The sequence below is a fragment of the Saccopteryx leptura genome, chromosome 7 (assembly GCF_036850995.1).
Source record: "Saccopteryx leptura isolate mSacLep1 chromosome 7, mSacLep1_pri_phased_curated, whole genome shotgun sequence".
In the NCBI taxonomy this organism is placed as follows: Eukaryota; Metazoa; Chordata; class Mammalia; order Chiroptera; family Emballonuridae; genus Saccopteryx; species Saccopteryx leptura.
In genome coordinates, this window is record NC_089509.1 from 44,876,777 (window position 1) to 44,897,338 (window position 20,562).

At 38.8% G+C, this 20,562-nt stretch overlaps 1 protein-coding gene and 1 long non-coding RNA gene across 6 annotated transcripts in view; one reads left to right on the forward strand and one right to left on the reverse strand.

Moving 5' to 3' along the window:
* Positions 1 to 20,562, reverse strand: part of BAZ2B (bromodomain adjacent to zinc finger domain 2B) — a 457,412-nt gene that overhangs the window by 258,019 nt on the left and 178,831 nt on the right. Inside the window, exon 1 of one of the 5 annotated variants that reach the window (XM_066346472.1) lies at positions 3,555 to 3,573. The exons of the other annotated variants lie outside the window; for them this stretch is intronic. The gene's annotated coding sequence lies outside the window, so the exon portion shown is untranslated. Of the gene's footprint in view, positions 1 to 3,554; positions 3,574 to 20,562 lie in introns of those variants that run through there. 5 annotated transcript variants of the gene reach the window in all.
* The window catches only part of LOC136378965 (uncharacterized), a 339,755-nt gene that overhangs the window by 79,141 nt on the left and 240,052 nt on the right, over positions 1 to 20,562 (forward strand). The window lies entirely within an intron of this gene.

Consider the following 20,562-nt stretch of genomic DNA (forward strand, 5'->3'; position numbering starts at 1 on the left):
CATTGGTTTGCAATACCATATAGGTTTCAAGTGCACAACTCAACAAATCATCTGCCCACATTGTGAGGCCCCTATATCCCTAGCAACATCTCTTTCTGTCCCATTTTCCCAACCTCTGCCCACCTCCACCAAATGCCCAACTTACTTTCCCTCTGGCTCTCATCACACTGTTGACTGTGTCTATGTGTTGGTTTTTGACTAATCCCTTCTCCTTTCATCCAGTCCATCCTCCTCTCCACTGTCAGCTGTCAGTCTGTCCCAGGCCTCTGTTACTATTTTGTTTATCAGTTTATTTTGTTCATTAGATTCCACATATAAGTGAGAGCATATGGTAGCTGCCTTTCTCAGAGTGGCTTATTTCACCTAGCACAATAATTTACAGGTCCATCTATGCTGTTGCAAAAGGCAAGATTTCCTTCTTTTATAGGGCCTGGTAGTATTTCATTGTGTTAATGTACCACAGCCTTTTTATCCACTCATCTACTGAAGAAAATCTGGACTATTTCCAGATCTTGACTCTCATAAACAATGCTGCAATGAACATAGGTGCACATATATGCTTTCAAATTAGTGTTTAGGGATTCTTAAGATATACATTCCCAGAAGTGGGATCGCTGAATCAAAAGGCAGGAAAACAATTAGATACCTACAAAGGAGCCCCCTTAAGCCTGTCAGAAGATTTCTTGACAGAAACACTCAGGCCAGAGGGACTGGCAAGAAATATACAAAGTGATCAAAAGCAAATACCTATAACCAAGATGACTACTCTATCCAGAAAGGCTATCATTTAAAATTGAAGGGGAAATAAAGAACTTCCCAAACTAAAAACAAAACAAGTCAACTAAAGGAGTTTATTACCAAACCAGCATTGCCAGAAATGTTAAAGGGCTTGCTCTAAGAAGAGGAAACAAAAAGTAATCAAAAGAGAGAAACACTGGTCTAAAGAATAAAATGGCAATAAATAAGTACATATCAATAATAACCTTAAATGTAAACAGATTAAATGTTTCAATAAAAAGACAGGATATCTGAATAAATAAGAAAACATGACCCTGCCTGGCCTTTTGTGGCACAGTGGATAAAGGATCGACCTAGAATGCTGAAGTCGCCAGTTCAAGACCCTGCGCTTGCCGGGTCAAGGCACATACAACAAGCAACCAATGAACAACTAAGGTGAAGCAACTATGAGTTGATACTTCTTGCTCTTCCCCTCCACCCTCTGTAAAATCAATAAATAAAATCTAAAAAAACAAAACATGACCCATATATATGCTGTCTACAAGAGACCCACCTCAGAACAAAAGATACACAGACTGAAAGTGAAGGGATGGAGAAAAATAATCTATGTATATGGAAACAAAAAAAAATAGCTGGAGTAGCAATACTTATATCTGACAAAACAGACTTCAAAACAAAGGCCATAACAAGAGACAAAGGTCACGACAAAATACTAAAGGAATTGATTCAACAAGAAGATACAATCCCCGTAAACATATATGCACCAATAGAGGAGCACCTAAATATAAATATATAAGGAAAATCCTGGAAGAGACATATAGTTTTAAAATTCATCGAAAACTGGCCATTGTCAAATAATCAGAAAAAAGAAGTATTAAAAACAGCTTGCAACAATACAAAAAAAAAACCCTAACAAAATAATTGGATTACAGCCTGACCAGGCAGTGGCAAAGTAGATAGAGCATAGGCCCGGAACACAGAGGACCCAGGTTCAAAACCCCAAGGTAGCCAGCTTGAGCGCGGGCTCCTCTGGGTGAAGCACAGCTCACCAGCTTGAGCGCGGGGTTGCTGGCTTGAGTGTTGGACCATAGACATGACCCCATGGTCGCTCACTTGAAGCCCAAGGTCACTGGCTTCAGCCCAAGATTACTGGCTTGAGCAAGGGGTCACTGGCTAGGCTGCAACTCCCACCCCCGCCATCAAGGCACATATGAGAAAGCAATAAATGAACTAAGGTGCTGCAATAACAAACTGATGCTTCTTATATCTCTCCTTTCTGCCTGTCTGTCCCTCTCTCTGTCTCTCTCACTTAAATAAATAAATAAAATGGAATACAGCTTAAACTAAAAACATGTAATATTTGTATGCTCACTGAGTTCTTCATACAGACTAATAGCTTTAAAAAAAAAAGTAAAAGCTCTCCTACTTGGAGCTTTAAAGGCAAGGGCAGTTTGGTTCTTTCAATAGTGGCCAATGATAGGCCAGTGCCTGGATTACTCTGGTCTGAACAGGCAACATTTTTCTTTATAGTTCTAGGAATAGAAGATACTGATCATCTAGCTAGTTAATCAAATTCAATCAGTTGCTGAAATTCATAGTAAAAATGTGAAAAAAACACTTCTGAATTTTCGGATTTTAATTCTTAAGAGCTGGAATTTGAAATAAAGATAATCCTGAATTTTCTTAATTTTATTATATCATTTACTTTTTTTTTCATTATACAGTATAAGGGTTCCCATGACCTACCCCCTAATTTGGCACCTAACTGTTCTACCTAGTGATGTACAGGCAGCTTTTACCAACAATGTATGTCATTTTCCCTTAAAAAATTATGTCTTCACTTATAATTTTAACATATTTGTGATATTATCAATGATACATGAATATTACGTATTAATGCCACCCAGCATTATTCTCAAAACAAAAATGACAAATAGAAAATAGATCCTTGTTCTCAAACTGTTAGTGAAATAAATATGCATAAAATCTGGACTATTTCAAAGAAAACAGCTTCCTTCAGTTTCTAAAAGTATTGTGAAGTGAGTGAAAAAATGAGTTTCAAGTAATCCAAAGAATAACCAAGAGCCTGGCCTGTGGTGGCACAGTGAATAAAGCGTGGACTTGCAATGCTGGGGCTGCCGGTTCAAAACACTGGGCTTGCCTGGTCAAGACACATGTGAGAAGCAAGCAATAATGAACAACTAAAGTGAAGCAACTATAATTCTCAATCCCCTACCCCATCAGTCCCCTCTCTGTAAAATCAATAAATAAAGTATTAAAAAATAACCAACATATTACAAAATGTGCAGATTGTGTTCTTTCTTTTCCTATTATATACCTAAACAAAATAGGCAAAGAAGTTTCAATAAAAATATAGATACAAATTTAATGCTGTACTTGTGCAATTATTCACTTCAGCAAGTTTTCTAATATTAAGCAGCAATAGTATAAAAAGATGTGAATATGTTTGCTATATTTAAAAGTTGATAGATTTAAGATTTTTAAAAACAAAAATATATAATAAAAGATACTTAAATATCTCAATAAAATGTTTTGATTCAAAATTTTAAAATGATTTTATTTTTCAGTTGCTTTATTGTTATAATATTAAAAGTCTATATAAATAAAAATTTCATCATTTTCATCAATTAATTCTGGGAGATAAATTTTTTGTTGTAGTCTACCTTAACCAAAAGAAGCTAAATCAATACATTAAGATACAGAAAACGTCTCATGGTAAAAAATAAGCTTTGTGTGGTTGCTGACACACAGTAGGTTTTCAATACACATCTGTTACACTAAGTTGTATATCTTACCTGTGCCTCAGCTTCCCAGCTGCAATAACAGTATGTGGAAAACAAAGATTCTGATCCCTGTTTAAAATTTCAAACAAAAAAGGTTTTTACTTAGAAATCAATCTGACTTTGGGAAGACAATATCATTCCAGTATTTTTAATAGGACTTTACTGTGTAGAAAAGGGCAAGAGATAAAAAAGTAGATCAATAAAGATATTACTTGACTTATGAAAGGATAATGTCTCGAAAAACCCATTGTAAATTGAAGATATCCTAAATCAGAAATGCATTTAATATATTTTACCAAGCAAATACCATAACTTAGCCTAGAATACCTTAACTGTGTCAGAACACTTTAGCCTACAGTTGGGCAAAATTGCGAAATGCAATAAATACACTGCAGAGAATTTTTTTCTGCTGTAGTCTATTTTCATCCAAAGAAGCTAGGTCAATGCATTAAGATACAAAAAGTGTTTCATTTACCATGAAAAAAATAACGCCTGTATAGCTGACACACAGTGTTTTCAATATACAGTGTGTCTGTAAAGTCATGGTCCACTTTTGACCGGTCACAGCAAGGGTCCCCAAACTTTTTACACAGGGGGCCAGTTCACTGTCCCTCAGACCGTTGGAGGGCTGGACTATAAAAAAACTATGAACAAATCCCTATGTACACTGCACATATCTTATTTTAAAGTAAAAAAACAAAACGGGAACAAATACAATATTTAAAATAAAGAACACGTAAATTTAAATCAACAAACTGACCAGTATTTCTTTCTTTTTTTTTTTTTTTGTATTTTTCTGAAGCTGGAAATGGGGAGAGACAGTCAGACAGACTCGCGCATGCGCCCGACCGGGATCAACCCGGCACGCCCACCAGGGGCGATGCTCTGCCCACCAGGGGGCGACGCTCTGCCCCTCCGGGGCATCGTTCTGTTGCGACCAGAGCCACTCTAGCGCCTGGGGCAGAGGCCAAGGAGCCATTCCCAGCACCCCAGCCATCTTTGCTCCAATGGAGCCTTGGCTGTGGGAGGGGAAGAGAGAGACAGAGAGGAAGGAGAGGGGGAGGGGTGGAGAAGCAGATGGACGCTCCTCCTGTGTGCCCTGGCCGGGAATTGAACCCAGGACTTCTGCACGCCAGGCCGACGCTCTACCACTGAGCCAACCAGCCAGGGCCCTGACCAGTATTTCAATGGGAACTATGGGTCTACTTTTGGCTAATGAGATGGTCAATGTCCGGTTCCATATTTGTCACTGCTAGCCATAACAAGTGATATGACGCACTTCCAGAGCGTCACTGACCACCAATGAAAGAGGTGCCCCTTCCGGAAGTGCAGCGGGGGGGGGGGGGGGGGGGGGGAATTGGAGATTGGATAAATGGTCTCAAGGGGCCACATGCGGCCCGCGGGCATAGTTTGGGGGCCCCTGGGTCACAGGAAAGCAACAAACGACAATAGAAATGTGAAATCTGCACCAAATAAAAGGAAAACCCTCCCAGTTTCTGTAGGATGATGTGGCAACATGTGCGCATGCACAGATGATGACGTAACACCGTGTATACAGCGGAGCAGCCCACGGCCATGCCAGTCGAGATGTGGACGGTACAGAGGAAAGTTCAGTGTGTTCTGTGGCTCCCTAAATTCGAATCCGTGACCAAAGTGCAATGTGAATATCGGCGCATTTATAACGAAGTGCCACCACATAGGAATAACATTACTCGGTGGGATAAGCAGCTGAAGGAAACCGGCAGTTTGGTGGAGAAACCCCATTCTGGTAGGCCATCAGTCAGTGATGAGTCTGTAGAGGCTATACGGGATAGCTACCTAAGGAGTCCTAAAAAACCTGTGTGTGAGCCCACATCAAACTGTACTGAACAGGTATGAAACTGGGAGAGTTTTCCTTTTATTTGGTGCAGATTTCACATTTCTATTGTCTTTTGTTGCTTTCCTGTGACAGGTCAAAAGTGCACCATGACTTTACAGGCACACTGTACATCTGTTAGACTAAGTTGTGTATCTTTTTCTGTTTATCCCTGTGATCCCATGGCTGACCAGAAGCTGCAGTTTCCTAAATCTGCCCAGCATCAAAAGACAGTACTGGTTGCCTTGACCAGGCAGTGGTGCAGTGGACAGAGTGTTAGCCAAGGATGTGAAACGCTGAGGTTGCCAGCTTGAGCATGGCGTCATCGGCTTGAGCGTGGGATCATAGACATGACCCCATGGTCTGTGGCTTGAGCCCAAGGTCACTGGCTTGAACAAGGGGTCACTGCCTCGGCTGGAGCCCCTCAGTCAAGGCGCATATGAGGAAGCAATCAATGAACAACTAAGGTGCCACAACTATGAGTTGACGCTTCTCATCTCTCACCCTTCCTGTCTGTCCACCCTTGTCTGTCAGTTTTTCACTTAAGAGAGAGAGAGAGAGAGATAGTATTATTTTCCATATTATTAGGGCAGGAAGAAAAAAATTAAAATTCAAGATTTGAAGTACAGTTTGTACTGACTATGTATAGCTCTCACACCACTGTAAAGTAAAAAAAAAAAATCGTTAAGTCGAAACAATCCTCAGTCAGGGATATCTATACTCAATATGAAAATCCCCCACATGTCACCCTGAAGTGAGAGTGACCCCACCTTAAATGACCTTTTCTTGTCATTTACAGTCCCAGGACACTTCTTACTCTTTATCTTTTTTCCTTTTGTCTGGCTAAAATAAACTCTCTGCCTCTGTCATCTGAAATTTTAAACAAAAGATCAGAATCTTTATTTCTACCTACTGGTTTTGCACCTCAGGCAAAGCTGAGGCACAGGTAAAACATACAACTTAGTGTAACAGATGTGTATTGAAAACCTACTGTGTACCAGCATCTATGTACATTCTAAGTCTCAGCACTCCTTGCAGCCTGGATAGGTGAGATAATCTTAGTATCTCATAAAATGCTGGGAATGTCTCTATTCCTAAATTACATGTCATATTAGGATTTTAAAAAAAAAATTTGTTTCCTTGCACTAGATTCTAAGTTCGATAAAGCAATGGTTATGTCCAATATATAATAGATGCCCTTGGTATAATAAAAAAATAAATATTGGGCCTTTGTCCCAAAGTTCGAGAATTTAATTTTATTGTCTTTGCATGTGATGAGGTGACTCCAAGGAAGGGTGGGTAGACAACGTCAGAATAGGGGCTGCTCACCAGAAAAGCCAACTACTCAGAGAGTTAGAACTTTCAGTTCCACCTCACTCCCCTACCTACAGAAAGAGAAGGAATTGAGATTGAGTTAAATCCTCAATGGTCAAAGATTTAATCAATCATGCCTACATAATAGAACCTCCATAAAAACCCCTAAACAATAGGATTCAAGAAGCCTCCCAATCAGTGAACAGATAGATCCATATGCCCTCAGGGTAGTGTACACTGACTCTCTGGAGATAAAATTTCCTAAAGTCCAGAAGTCAGGACACTTTGGACCTTACCCTACGTGCCTCTTCATCAGACTGTTCATCTGTACCCTTTATAATAAACTATAATATCAAGTATAACACTTTATTGAGTCCTATTGAGTTCTGAGGCTGGGAGGACAATCACGGGAACCCCTAATTAATAGTTGGTTAGGCAGAAAAGAAGTGTGGGTAGACCCCATTTGCAGATGCCATCAAAAAAAGTGGAGACAGTTCTTGTGGTTCAGAGCCCTTATCCTGTGGGATATGCCTAACTCTGAATAGTCAGGGTCAGAAATGAATTAAATTGTTGGAGACACAGTTGGTGTTGTAGAATTGAAAATTTTGTTGTTTCTGAGAGAAAATGTACTCAACACACTTATTTCAGAAGAATAAATGAGTAAATAAAATGAATTTTTAAAAAGTAAAAGATATTTATTACCATGTATAAGTCATTCTTGTATCACATTTTAGCATTTGTAATACAAGGAAATAGCATTTCCTTTCTTGCTATTATTTTATAGACAATTTTTCTATATAGACAATGCTTCTTTTGTCTTCTATAATCATTATAATTTACACACTGTTTGAAGCTTAGTATTAGTTTCAAGTTTACCAAAATTTAAAATCAAGTGTATTACGAAAATTAAAATCAAGAACAAAAATCTGATTGTCCCACATGAAAGAAGGAATTTAGCACAGAGTTACCTGCCTCTTACATTAATTATCACAAGAAACTTGAGAATAAAAATTATGTTTAATTAGAATTTTCTTTTCCAGAGATTAATGAAGTACTTAAGACATGATGGGTACTCACTAACTAGCTGAAAGTGAAAAACAAAAATTGTGAGGAAAAAAATGTCAGATAAAAGACTGAAAATTGAAGAGGGGGAATCTTACTAGAAAACTGAAAAAGGATGGAGTACAGAAGGAGGCAGGAAAATACTGAAAGTGAACAAAGAATAATTTGAGTGATCTACAAGAAAGCAATTTCAAATTTTAAAAAAATCATGGAAGGATAAGACCACACATTGGTAAGACATGAATGTAGAATTTGCTGGAAGAAAAATAGTAATAAGGGACCCAGAATTGCTCCCTCAAAAATTTCTTGAAAAGAAGAACCAAGTTGCAGTTTCACAATTCCTGCTTTCAAAACTTACTGCAAAGCTACAGCAATCAAAGCAGTATAAAGTAGTGGCTTAATGCGAGATATTCATATCAATGCAAAGAAATTGAGAATCAAATAATAAACCTTCACTTTTATGGCCAATTGGTACCTGCCAATTCAACGAGGGAAGAATGTGTTTTCAACAAAAAGCACTGGGACAACTGGATAACTACATGCAAAAGAAAATAGTTCTAACTCATGACCTACACAAAAATTAACTAAAAATAGATTAACAAGCCAAACATAAAAGCTAAAATTATAAAACTTTTAGAAGAAAATATAGGTGCAAATCTTCTTGACTTTGATTTCTTATACATAACATCAAAAGCAATGATTTCTGGCCCTGGCCGGTTGGCTCAGCGGTAGAGCGTCGGCCTGGCGTGCGGGGGATCCGGGTTCGATTCCCGGCCAGGGCACAGAGGAGAAGCGCCCATTTGCTTCTCCACCCCTACCCCCTCCTTCCTCTCTGTCTCTCTCTTCCCCTCCCGCAGCCAAGGCTCCATTGGAGCAAAGATGGCCCGGGCGCTGGGGATGGCCCCTGGTGGGCGTGCCAGGTGGATCCCGGTCGGGCGCATGCGGGAGTCTGTCTGACTGTCTCTCCCCGTTTCCAGCTTCAAAAAAAAAAAAAAAAAAGCAATGATTTCTTATACATATATGGCTTAAAAAGCAAAAGAAATCAAACCACAAGTGGTCAAGTAAAAAATTAAACTGAACTTATCTAAATGTAAAACTTTTATGCTTTAAAGGATACCATCAATAAAGTGAGCTCTGCCTGACCAGGTGGTGGTACGGTGGATAGACCATCAAACTGGGACACAGAGGACCCAGGTTCAAAAGCCCGAGGTCGCCGGCTTGAGTGCAGGGCTTGAATGCAGAGTTGTTGGATTAAGCATGGGATCACAGACATGACCCCATGGTCAATGGCTTGAGCCCAAGGTGCTGGCTTTAGCAGGGAGTCACTCACTCTGCTGCAGCCTCCCGGTGAAGGTACATATAAGAAAGCAATCAATGAACAAATTAAAAGCTACAACAAAGAATTGATGCGTCTCATCACTCTCCCTTCCTGTCTGTCTGTCCCTATCTGTCCCTCTGTCTCTGTCATACAACAAAAAGAAGAAGAAGAAGAAGAAAGAAAGTGAGCCCATACCAGGTAACTCAGTTGGTAGCGCATAGCCTCTACACACTAAGGTTATGGGCAGGGGTCCCCAAACTACGGCCCGTGGGACACATGCAGCCCCCTGAGGCCATTTATCCGCCCCCGCCGCACTTCCAGAAGGGGCACCTCTTTTATTGGTGGTCAGTGAGAGGAGCACATTGACCATCTCATTAGTCAAAAGCAGGTCCATAGTTCCCATTGAAATACTGGTCAGTTTGTTGATTTAAATTTATTTGTTCTTTATTTTAAATATTGTATTTGTTCCCGTTTTGTTTTTTTACTTTAAAATAAGATATGTGCAGTGTGCATAGGAATTTGTTCATAGTTTTTTTTATAGTCTGGCCCTCCAATGGTCTGAGGGACAGTGAACTGGCCCCCTGTGTAAAAAGTTTGGGGACCCCTGGTTATGGGTTTGATCCCCAGTCAGGGCATATACAAGAATCAACCAGTGAATGCATGGATAAGTGGAACAACAAATTGATCTCTGGCTCTCCCCCTTCCTCTCTCTGTGAAAACAATAAAAGTTTTTAAAAAAGAAAGAAAGAAGACAAGCACCAGAATGGGACAAAATATTTGCAAATCACATATCTAATATGGGAACTATATCCAAAAATAAAAACTCTTAAAACTCAATAAGAACAAGTGATACAATTTTTAAATGGGCAAAGGATTTATTTGTGTGTGTATGACAAAGACAGAGAGACAGACAGACAGACAGAAAGGGAGAGAAATGAGAAACATCAATTCTTCATTGCAGCTCCTTAGTCTCCTTAGTTGTTCATTGATTGCTTTCTCATATGTGCCATGATCAGGGGCAACAGCAAAGTGAGTGACCCCTTACTCAAGCCAGAGACCTTGGGCTCAAGCCAGCAATCTTGGGCTTCAAGCCACTGACCCTGGGCTCAAGCCAGCAACCATGAGGTCATGTCTATGATCCTACGCTGAAGTCAGCAACCCTACACTCAAGCTGATGAGCCCACACCCAAGCTGGATGAGCCCGTGCTCAAGCCGGTGACCTCGGGGCTTCGAACCTGGGTCCTCTGCATCTCTGTCCAATGCTCTATCCACTGCACCACTGCCTGGTCAGGCTAAATGGGCAAATGATTTTGCCCTCTCCCCCAGTCAAGGCACATGAGAAAGCAATCACTGAGAAACTAAGGTGCGACAACAAAGAATTGATACTTCTCATCTCTCTCCTTTCCAGTCTGTCTGTTCCTCTCTCTGTCTCTGTCACAAAATAAATAAATAAATGGGCAAATAAGAAAAAATAATTTATCCAAAGAAGATATACAAATGACCAATAAGCACATGAAAAGATGCTTGACATCATTAGCTATCAGCAAACTGCAAATCACAACCACAATGAGAAACTACTCTAATGACCAAAATCAAAGATAGAAAATAACAAGTGTTGGTGAAAATGTGAAGAACCTTCAAAGACTGCTGGTGGGATTACAAAATGTTGCAGCCACTTTATTAAATATTTGGCAATTTCTCAATAAATTAAACAGTTACCATGTCTCCCAAGAATTCTACTCCTAGATATATAACCAAGAGAACTGAAAACACAGGTCCACACAAAAATCTACAAGTTCGTAGATTTTGTATATGAATGTTCATGGAAGCATTATTCATAATTGTTCAATATTTATGTCTTCAAATGTTAATCACTGATAAGTAGATAACAAATTTTGGTATATCCATATAATAAAAGATTATAGGGTAAAAAAATGGAAGTATTAATACATATTACAATATAAACAAACCTAGAAAATATTATGTTACATGAAAGGAGCCAGTCACAAAGACTATATATCTGGAAAGACTCCATTTATATGAAATGTTCAGAAAAGAGAAATGCATAAAGAAAGTAAATTGCTAGTCAGAAAAAAACGGGAACTGCAGGATTCCATACATTGGCGGTACATAAGGAGGAGACTAAGAGACATGGACGGAGTGTGGTGGTTGGGGGGAGGGGGGCACAAAGAAAACTAGATAGAAGGTGACGGAGGACAATCTGACTTTGGGTGATGGGTATGCAACATAATTGAGTGACAAGATAACCTGGACATGTTTTCTTTGAATATATGTACCCTGATTTATTGATGTCACCCCATTAAAATTAATAAAAATTTATTTATTAAAAAAAAAAGAAGTAAATTGCTAGTTACTAGGGCTTGGGCGAGTAGAAATCGGGAGTGAGCCCTGGCCTGATAGCTCTATTGGTCATTAGAGCATCCTCCCAAAGTTCAGATGTTGCCAATTCAATCCCTGGTAAGGGCTCATACAGATACAGATCAATGTTCCTCTCTCTAAAAAAAATAAAAATTTTAAAAATGGGGTGTAAATTCTAGTTTATGAGATTTTTTTATTTTTTTATTTTTGTATTTTTCTGAAGCTGGAATCGGGGAGAGACAGTCAGACAGACTCCTGCATGTGCCCGACTGGGATCCACCCGGCACGCCCACCAGGGGCAACGCTCTGCCCACCAAGGGGCAATGCTCTGCCCCTCCGGGGCGTCGCTCTGCGGCGACCAGAGCCACTCTAGCGCCTGGGGCAGAGGCCAAGGAGCCATCCCCAGCGCCGGGGCCATCTTTGCTCCAATGGAGCCTTGGCTGCCGGAGGGGAAGAGAAAGACAGAGAGGAAGGAGGGGGTGGGGGTGGAGAAGCAAATGGGCGCTTCTCCTATGTGCCCTGGCCGGGAATCGAACCTGGGTCCCCTGCACGCCAGGCCGACGCTCTACTGCTGAGCCAACCGCAAGGCCGACGCTCCACCGCTGAGCCAACCGGCCAGGGCCTATATCACTTTACTTTTAACCTACCTATGACTTTATATTTAAAATGAGTTGCTCTTAAACAGCATATAGTACATCTTACATTTTATCCAATTTGGCATATTTAAATCATTTACATTTAATATAACTCTTGCAATGTCTGAATTTAAATCTATCATCCTGCTAGTTGTTTTCTATTAGCCCTAATGATTTTGTTCCTTTGTCCCCCTTTTCTGCTTTCTTTTGGATTACTTAATTATTAATTTATTTTGAAAAAGAATACAAAGAGAAAAAGACATTTTATGAACCAATTTTAATTTTGAAAGCAAAACCAAACCAATTTCAGTTGCAAAATTCTAAAGAAACTGGTATATCAAATCCAGCAGAAACTATTAACAAATCATGATTAAGCAGGTTTTATATGGAGAATGCAAAGACAGGTTTGTTTCGGAAAAGCTAATTAATGTTAGTCACAATTATCAATGAATTACATATATCTTTTCAAAAATGCAATAAAATTATTCAATAAAATTTAACTTGTGACTAAAATTCTTTTCCAACTTAGTGGAACAGTAGAAAAGTACTTTACCATGACAATATATTAATATTCACAAATAATATTTAAAATAAACATTCCCAATAGAGTCAAGAAATAAACTTAATGTTTGTTGTTATCACTACTATTTAATATTGAACAAGTGTGTAGGATTTCAGGCTAGTAACCAACCTGAATTCCCAGTCAAAAACCAGTGTCAACGTCAAGAGTGAACACAGATATCTCCAGATTATCCGAGCCCAGAGCTTTCCAGCAATCCCAGGCCCCAGTTGCTTCATCTATGGCACATAGAGCAGAGTAAAAGCCCTACTATACCAGTTGAATTCTTGACACTGTTACATATAATAAAATTATTGTTGTCTTAATTATTGTTAAGTTTGGGGTTACTCACTATAACAATGAAATAGAGAAAGGTTTTTGGGGGTTTTTTTGTGGCAGAGTCAGAGAGAGGGACAGATAGGGACGGACAGACAGACAGGAAGGGAGAGAGATGAGAAACATCAATTCTTTCATTGCAGTTCCTTAGTTGTTCATTGATTTCTCATATGCACCTTGACCCGGGGGTGGCGGGGGCACAGCAGAGCAAGTGACCCTTTGCTCAAGCCAGCGACCTTGGGCTCAAGCTGGTGAGTCTTGGTCAAACCAGATGAGCCCGTGCTCAAGCTGGCAACCTCGGGGTTTCGAACTTGGATCCTCTGCGTCCCAGTCCGACACTCTATGTGCTGCGCCACCGCCTGGTCAGGCGGGAAAGTTTTTTTTAAAGCATAATCACAGAGGAAAAACTAACTTTGACTAAATTAACAATTTTTAAACTTCTATACAACATACACACTTTAATCAAAGTCAAAAGACAAGACACTCTAAGAGGACATTTCCAATACACATAACTGTGTAGTATATATGTAGAATAAAAAATATACAACCTAATTTTGAAAAGACTGTCCAAGAATATCAACAGACAATTGACAAAAGAAACTTAGATGACTAAGATTTCAAACAGATAATTAAGAAATAAAAATAACAATCAGCTATCACTTAATAACCAGTCAGATTGGTAAAAATGTTAAGTCTGATAATATCAAATTCAGGATCAAAAGAAATGGAAACTTGCATCTACTTCTTGCATAACAATATGGTCCAAAAAAATCAGACCTACAGGAGATGGCAGTCGCCCCTAGGACAGGGGTGTGGATGGCAGGAATTTGAGGGTCACTTGAGTGGAATGGGGGGGACACCAAGAAGGTCGGATGGGTGTGGTCTGCCAACAGTCATGAGGTCAGAACTGTCCCAAGTCACAACACAGACCTATGACCTGTAAAATGTTACTTGTACAACCACCAGATAGAACACTGTTCAATGCTAATTATTTCGAGGTGCCAATTCAGTTGTAGATGCATACCCTTCAGTAACTCCCACAGCTATGCATAAGAAGACAAGAATGCTCCTGTGACACAGAGAAATATTATAAATACCCTATATATCCATTATTGAACATATAAATTAGTTCTTTGTATTCATACAATGATATACCATTCAGCAATTAAAGTGAAAAATGTACACTACATATCATAAACATGGATAAATCTGAAAAAGAAATATTAGTAAAAAAATAGGTTGAAAAAGGATACATACAGTATAATGCTATATAAGGTTTTAAAATATGCCAAACAATACTACATATCATATACATGTGTGATACAAAAATACACAACACTTTCATAAAAGTGACCAACATAAATTCCTCTTCAGTAAAGAGAGAAAATGAGATCAGATAGGTTATATATAAGGGTTCAGGTTTAAATTAAGATGTAGACAATCATATAATAATCAAAGACAAATCTCTGAAACCATATTATAAATTTATACAAAGAAATATTTTACTTCCATTACTCATTTTCAGTTATTTTTAAAAAGTTGATGCATATGAGGCAAATGTTAGCATTTATTAAAGCAAGCTGGTAGATACAAGATATGCTTTTTTCATTGGATTATGTTACAGTCCAATGTTTAAAAAGTTTTCAGTTTCAGAAAATATTGCAAGGGACTATGGAGGAGGTGGGGGACTGAAAAAAGTGAAAAGGACTTGAAATCTTGCTTGTGGAGAATGTACAAAATTCAGTGTATTAAAATGAGTGATACGGCCCTGGCTGGTTGGCTCAGTGGTAGAGCGTCGGCCTGGCGTGCGGGAGTCCCGGGTTCGATTCCCGGCCAGGGCACACAGGAGGAGCGCCCATCTGCTTCTCCACCCCTCCCCCTCTCCTTCCTCTCTGTCTCTCTCTTCCCCTCCCGCAGCCGAGGCTCCAGTGGAGCAAAGTTGGCCCGGGCGCTGAGGATGGCTCCCTGGCCTCTGCCTCAGGCGCTAGAATGGCTCTGGTCGCAACAGAGCAACGCCCCAGATGGGCAGAGCATCGCCCCCTGGTGGGCATGCTGGGTGGATCCCGGTCGGGCGCATGCGAGAGTCTGACTGCCTCCCCGTTTCCAACTTCAGAAAAATACAAAAAAAAAAAAGGTGATACAATTACCAGTGAAAATACAGTAACTGGACAGCATGAAAGCAATTTATAAAAAATTTTAAACGTGACATTTGATAGATGCTTTCTTACTATATTCAATAATATATACTGTATATACATTCTACCTGAATTACTCTGCCTAAGGAAATCAAGATTTAGAGAACTGAATAATAAAGACAAATCTTCAAAACCATAACACAAAATTACACAGAAGAATATATTTTATGGCCTGGCTGAGTAGATCAGTTGGTTAGCATATCGTCCCATAGGCCAAGGTTGTGGTTCAATCCCTGGTCAGGGCACATTGGAGAATCAACCAGTGAATGCAATAAATAAGTGGAACAACAAATCGATGTTATTCTCTCTCTCTCTCTAAAATCAATCAATAAAAAAAATTTTTTTTAAGACAAAAGAATATTTTAGTTGTAGTAGCAACTTTTGAAGTTATCTGTGTTATATTAAATAGACAATATTCTATTTAAAGATACAGTAATTAAAATGCAATGACTTCTAAACACCACTATTTCAATGGAAAATGCTTTGATTTTATTAACTGCAACTCTTTGTAGGTGATCTGTTTTAATCCTCTGAAGTCTTCCATTTTCCAAAGTTCAAAATTATTAGATAAATTCAGACTTTATTGAAAACAGACTTTATTAAAAAACAAAAATACTTTTTTTAAGTAATGGCCCTACACTTAACAAAACTAGAACCTATATTTCATCTCTCTGATCTTTGGAGTCTAAGCTTTACAGTAATCAGCTATTCTTTCAAATGGGTATTAACCATTCCTTAATCTTTGAGGGCAAGGAATGTGTTTTGTGCATCTCTCTTTTCCCAATGCCTAATCCATACAAGGTGTTTAATAATTATTTGTTAAATGAATGAAATAGCTCCTCACACAGCCACAGTCTCAAAATCTCTGCAATCAATTATAGAGCCAAAGCAACCACTGAGGGACAAACCCACTGTGTCTTTTAGCTTGGGATCCAGTAAATTATTTAGAGAGGATATATTGGATATATTTACAGGGATTATCTATCCTCAGCAGCTCGACTCTTATTCCTACTCCCTTAATATCTCCGGCAATAAGCAAACCATTTATATCTAAAACTCCCTTCAAGGTAGAGGACAGCTCTTTAAAATATAATAAAAAGTATGCTTTACATATGTGTGCATTTATGGGAATTTCACACATCGGAGACTAAATATGATTCAAAAAGTCAAGAGTCATTACTAATACAGGTAATGAGATGCTGAGGACTGAGATAGGTCACGGGATTTATAAAGGAACATAACTCAGGATGCACAAAGGAACTGTTTCAGGAGAGTAGTGGGAACAGAAGACAAACATCTTTTATAAATATAATAATCTATTTTAGATTTCTTATATTTATAGACTATGTAGTGAATTCTATTGTGGTAATACAACAATAGAAAGCATTCAAAACAGGAAAGTAAATTCTACATATCTTACAAGTCGAGCTAAATGGTAACTTATCAACTTTGAGGTTATTAAATTTCATATACATTTTGATAAGACAGGAACACTAAGAGCAGAAAACGTTCTTTTTAAATACAGCCATTTATTAAACAAATACCTTTTATTTTTATTTTCTCTTTTTTTATGACAGAGAGAGACAGAGAGAGGGACAGATAGGGACAGACAGGCAGGAAGGGAGAGAGATAAGAAGCATCAATTCTTCATTGCAGTACCTTAGTTGTTCATTGACTGTTTTCTCATATGTGCCTTGACCAGGGGCTACAGCAGACTGAGTGACCCCTTGCTCAAACCAGCGACCTTGGGCTCAAGTTGGTGAGCTTTGCTCAAACCAGATGAGTCCGTGCTCAAGCTGACGACCTCGGGGGTCTCGAACCTGGATCCTCTGCGTCCCAGTCCGATGCTCTATCCACTGTGCCACCGCCTGGTCAGGCACCTTTTATTTTTCTAATTTTTGTCCTGAAACAAGAGGGCACATCAAAACATTGTAAGAATGCTGAGGACAAAAACTCCGCATTGCAAGGTTTAAGGTGGTAGGTGAGAAGTAAAGTTAATAGTATACCATAATAGGAAAGGCAAATCATATGCATATTAAAACTTGTTCCTGTACTCTCTTTTTCTTTCTCTTACTCTCTCTCTCTCTCTCTCTATCTCCATATATATATATATATATATATTTTTTTTTTTTTTTTTTTGCAAGAAGACAGAGAGGGAGAGAAATGAGAAGCATCAACTCGTAGTTGCATCACTTTATTGTTTATTAATTGCTTCTCATATGTTCCTTGATGAAGGGGGAGGCGGAGGGGGTGTTCAGCCAAACCACTGACCCTTTGCTCAAGCCAGCAACCTTTGGGCTCAAGTGAGCAACCACAGGGTCATGTCAATGATCCCACACTCAAGCCAGTGACCTCTGGCACTCAAGCTGGTGACCTTTGGGTTTCAAATCTGGGACCTTAATGTCCCAGGTTGATGCTCTATCCACTGCACCATCACCAGTCAGGCATGTACTATATTATTTGCTAATTAATTTAATGATGCAAATAATTATCAAAAACTAGTAAGTTTTATTAAAGTGTGTACAAGCACACATGAAAGAAAAACAGAGAGGAAGGGAGAGATATGAGAAGTATCAACTCATAGTTGTGGCAACTTTGCTGTTCATTGATTGCTTTCTCATATGTGCCTTGACCAGGGGGCTCCAGCAAAGCCAGTGACTCCTTGCTCAAGCCAGCAATAGTGGGCTTCAAGCCAGTGACCTTCGGGCATGGGGTCATGTCTATGATACCATGCTTAAGCCAACAACCCCATGCTCAAGCTAGTGAACCCGCACTCAAGCAGGCAACCTTGGGGTTTTGAACCTGAGTCCTCAGCATCCTAGATCAATGCTCTATCTATCCACTGCGTCACCACCTGGTCAGGCTAGTAAGTACTTTTTAAGGATATATTGTTTGTATAGGACTATATTCTAGGCAACTAGTCCCTTACTGAGCTCACAAGAAATACAAAACTTATGTCTACCTTATATTATTTTATATTTTTTCCTTGCTTAAAATAATTTTAAGTGTATAGCTCAGTGGTATTAAAATACATTCAACACTGTTGTACAACCATCACCACCATCCATCTCAATAATGCCATATGTTCTTTTAAGAACACTCTTAAATAACATCCTACGTTTGCTAAGTACAACTAGTGAGTAAGAGGGCAAAGCAGAAAGAAAGTTGAGTGGGTTAACTACAATGAATGGAACATGAAGACAGTCACTTAACAATGCAAGTATTCTGTAGTCTGTCTTGGAATGCAGAACCTGAATCTAACCAAGAGGAAAGCCCAAAAAGCCCAAATTAGCAGCATTCAATTAATAATAAAATAAGGAGGGATAATTTCATCTAAAATATTGATGTTAAAGATAATAAAAGCTGTGGAAGTTATAGATTAAAGAAAAACCTTAAAAAATGGACAATTCTAAAGCTTGATCCCAGAATGGATTCTATATTGAATGAAAGAAAAAACAGAGGAAAAATATTCAGTCGACTAATAAAAACTGAAATATTCACAGGAGATTAGAGTTTTGCAAAGCTTTAAATTTTTCTGAAGATAACTGTAACTTTATTCTGAAGAAATATATGCTGAAGCATTTAGGAGACATTAATCTTAAAGTCTTCAGAACAATAAAAACATAAAAAAGCAGGTGAACTTAGAAAAAAGGATAAAGACTATATTGGTTTCTTACACTATCCATATTCTTGAAACTTTTCTGTAGTTTGAAATTATATACAAATATTTTAAATTTTTGCTTAAGTAGGTAGAAGGTACATATGGAATTCTAATTCACAATACTAAAAAAATATAAGAAATTACAGTATTAGCATATAGCTCTTATAAAAGAATTTAAATAAAACTCAAAGCACTGTCAACTTAACACACTTAAATTGTGAAGGATGTCAGATCTGTTCCTCCTCTGAAACTCGGATAAATATGTATAATGAGGTCAGTTACATCAGGGTATTCTGTACCTTGGTCAGTAATTTTGATTAAGATTCAGTACTTGTGGGAAATTACCTCTAGTAATGTTTGTTTATAATTTTATAAATGCTGAAATGTTGTTTTGCATCATTGAATTCAATTTTCACTAACATTTCACGGGTCAAAATTATTGTTTTTCTGTTGACTCAGCCCGTGTGGTGACTAACAAATATAATTCAATAACAGATATAAATTGTGACTTCCTTTTTTTTTTTTTGATATTTTTCTGAAGCTGGAAACGGGGATAGACAGTCAGACAGACTCCCGCATGCGCCCGACCGGGATCCACCCAGCACGCCCACCAGGGGGCCACGCTCTGCCCACCAGGGGGTGATGCTCTGCCCCTCCGGGGTGTCACTCTGCTGAGACCAGAGCCACTCTAGTGCCTGGGGCAGAGGCCAAGGAGCCATCCCCAGCGCCCGGGCCATCTTTGCTCCAATGGAGCCTCGCTGCGGGAGGGGAAGAGAGAGACAGAGAGGAAGGAGAGGGGGAGGGGTGGAGAAGCAGATGGGCGCTTCTCCTGTGTGCCCTAGCCAGGAATCGAACCCGGGACTTCTGCACGCCAGGTCGACGCTCTACCACTGAGCCAACCGGCCAGGGCCAAATTGTGACTTCTTAACCCCACTGCCAAAACAAAATTTACATCACACTCTTCTATTATAAACTACTGAGTTTTTCTCCTAATAAGTCTCGGCATCTGTCTGTATCTATATATGTATGCTGTAAATGTGGGATCATTTTCTCTCTGGATGGTATTGTTAAAATTAATTTAAGAAATTAAAATCAATTGATTTGAAGGCAAGCTCTTTTAAAGACTGGGTATTCTAAAATTCTCAGATATACAAAACCTAACTCAAATACTTTCCAAGTTCATGATCTAAGATTAAACCTTAGCAAATAAAAGGTACTTTAAGTTTATTGCTTTAAATAAAGTAGACATGTCTTTCGAGTTACTGATATTACATATAACATTCATATTTCATCCAGGATTTACAAAATAAATTCAAGTTAATAAGTAACTTTGATGTCTATAATATGTTTCTAGAGGTTATAAATGTATTACTAAATTTGATTCCCTAATTTTCATTAAAAATTGAGGTTTTGGCCTGACCTGTGGTAGCACAGTGGATAAAGTGTCGACTTGGAATGCTGAGATCACCGGTTTGAAACCCTGGACTTACCTGGTCAAGGCACTTATGGGAATTGACACCTCCTGCTCCTCCCACCTTCTCTCTCTCTCTCTCTCTCTCTCTCTCTCTCTCTCTCTCCTCTCTAAAATGAATAAATTTTTTAAAAATTTAGAAATTGTGGTTGTTAGGAATATGTAATTTCAATATATATAATTAAAACTACAAGAAATAACTTTATGGTGTTCCAGAAGGGCCCCTGAAACGCCT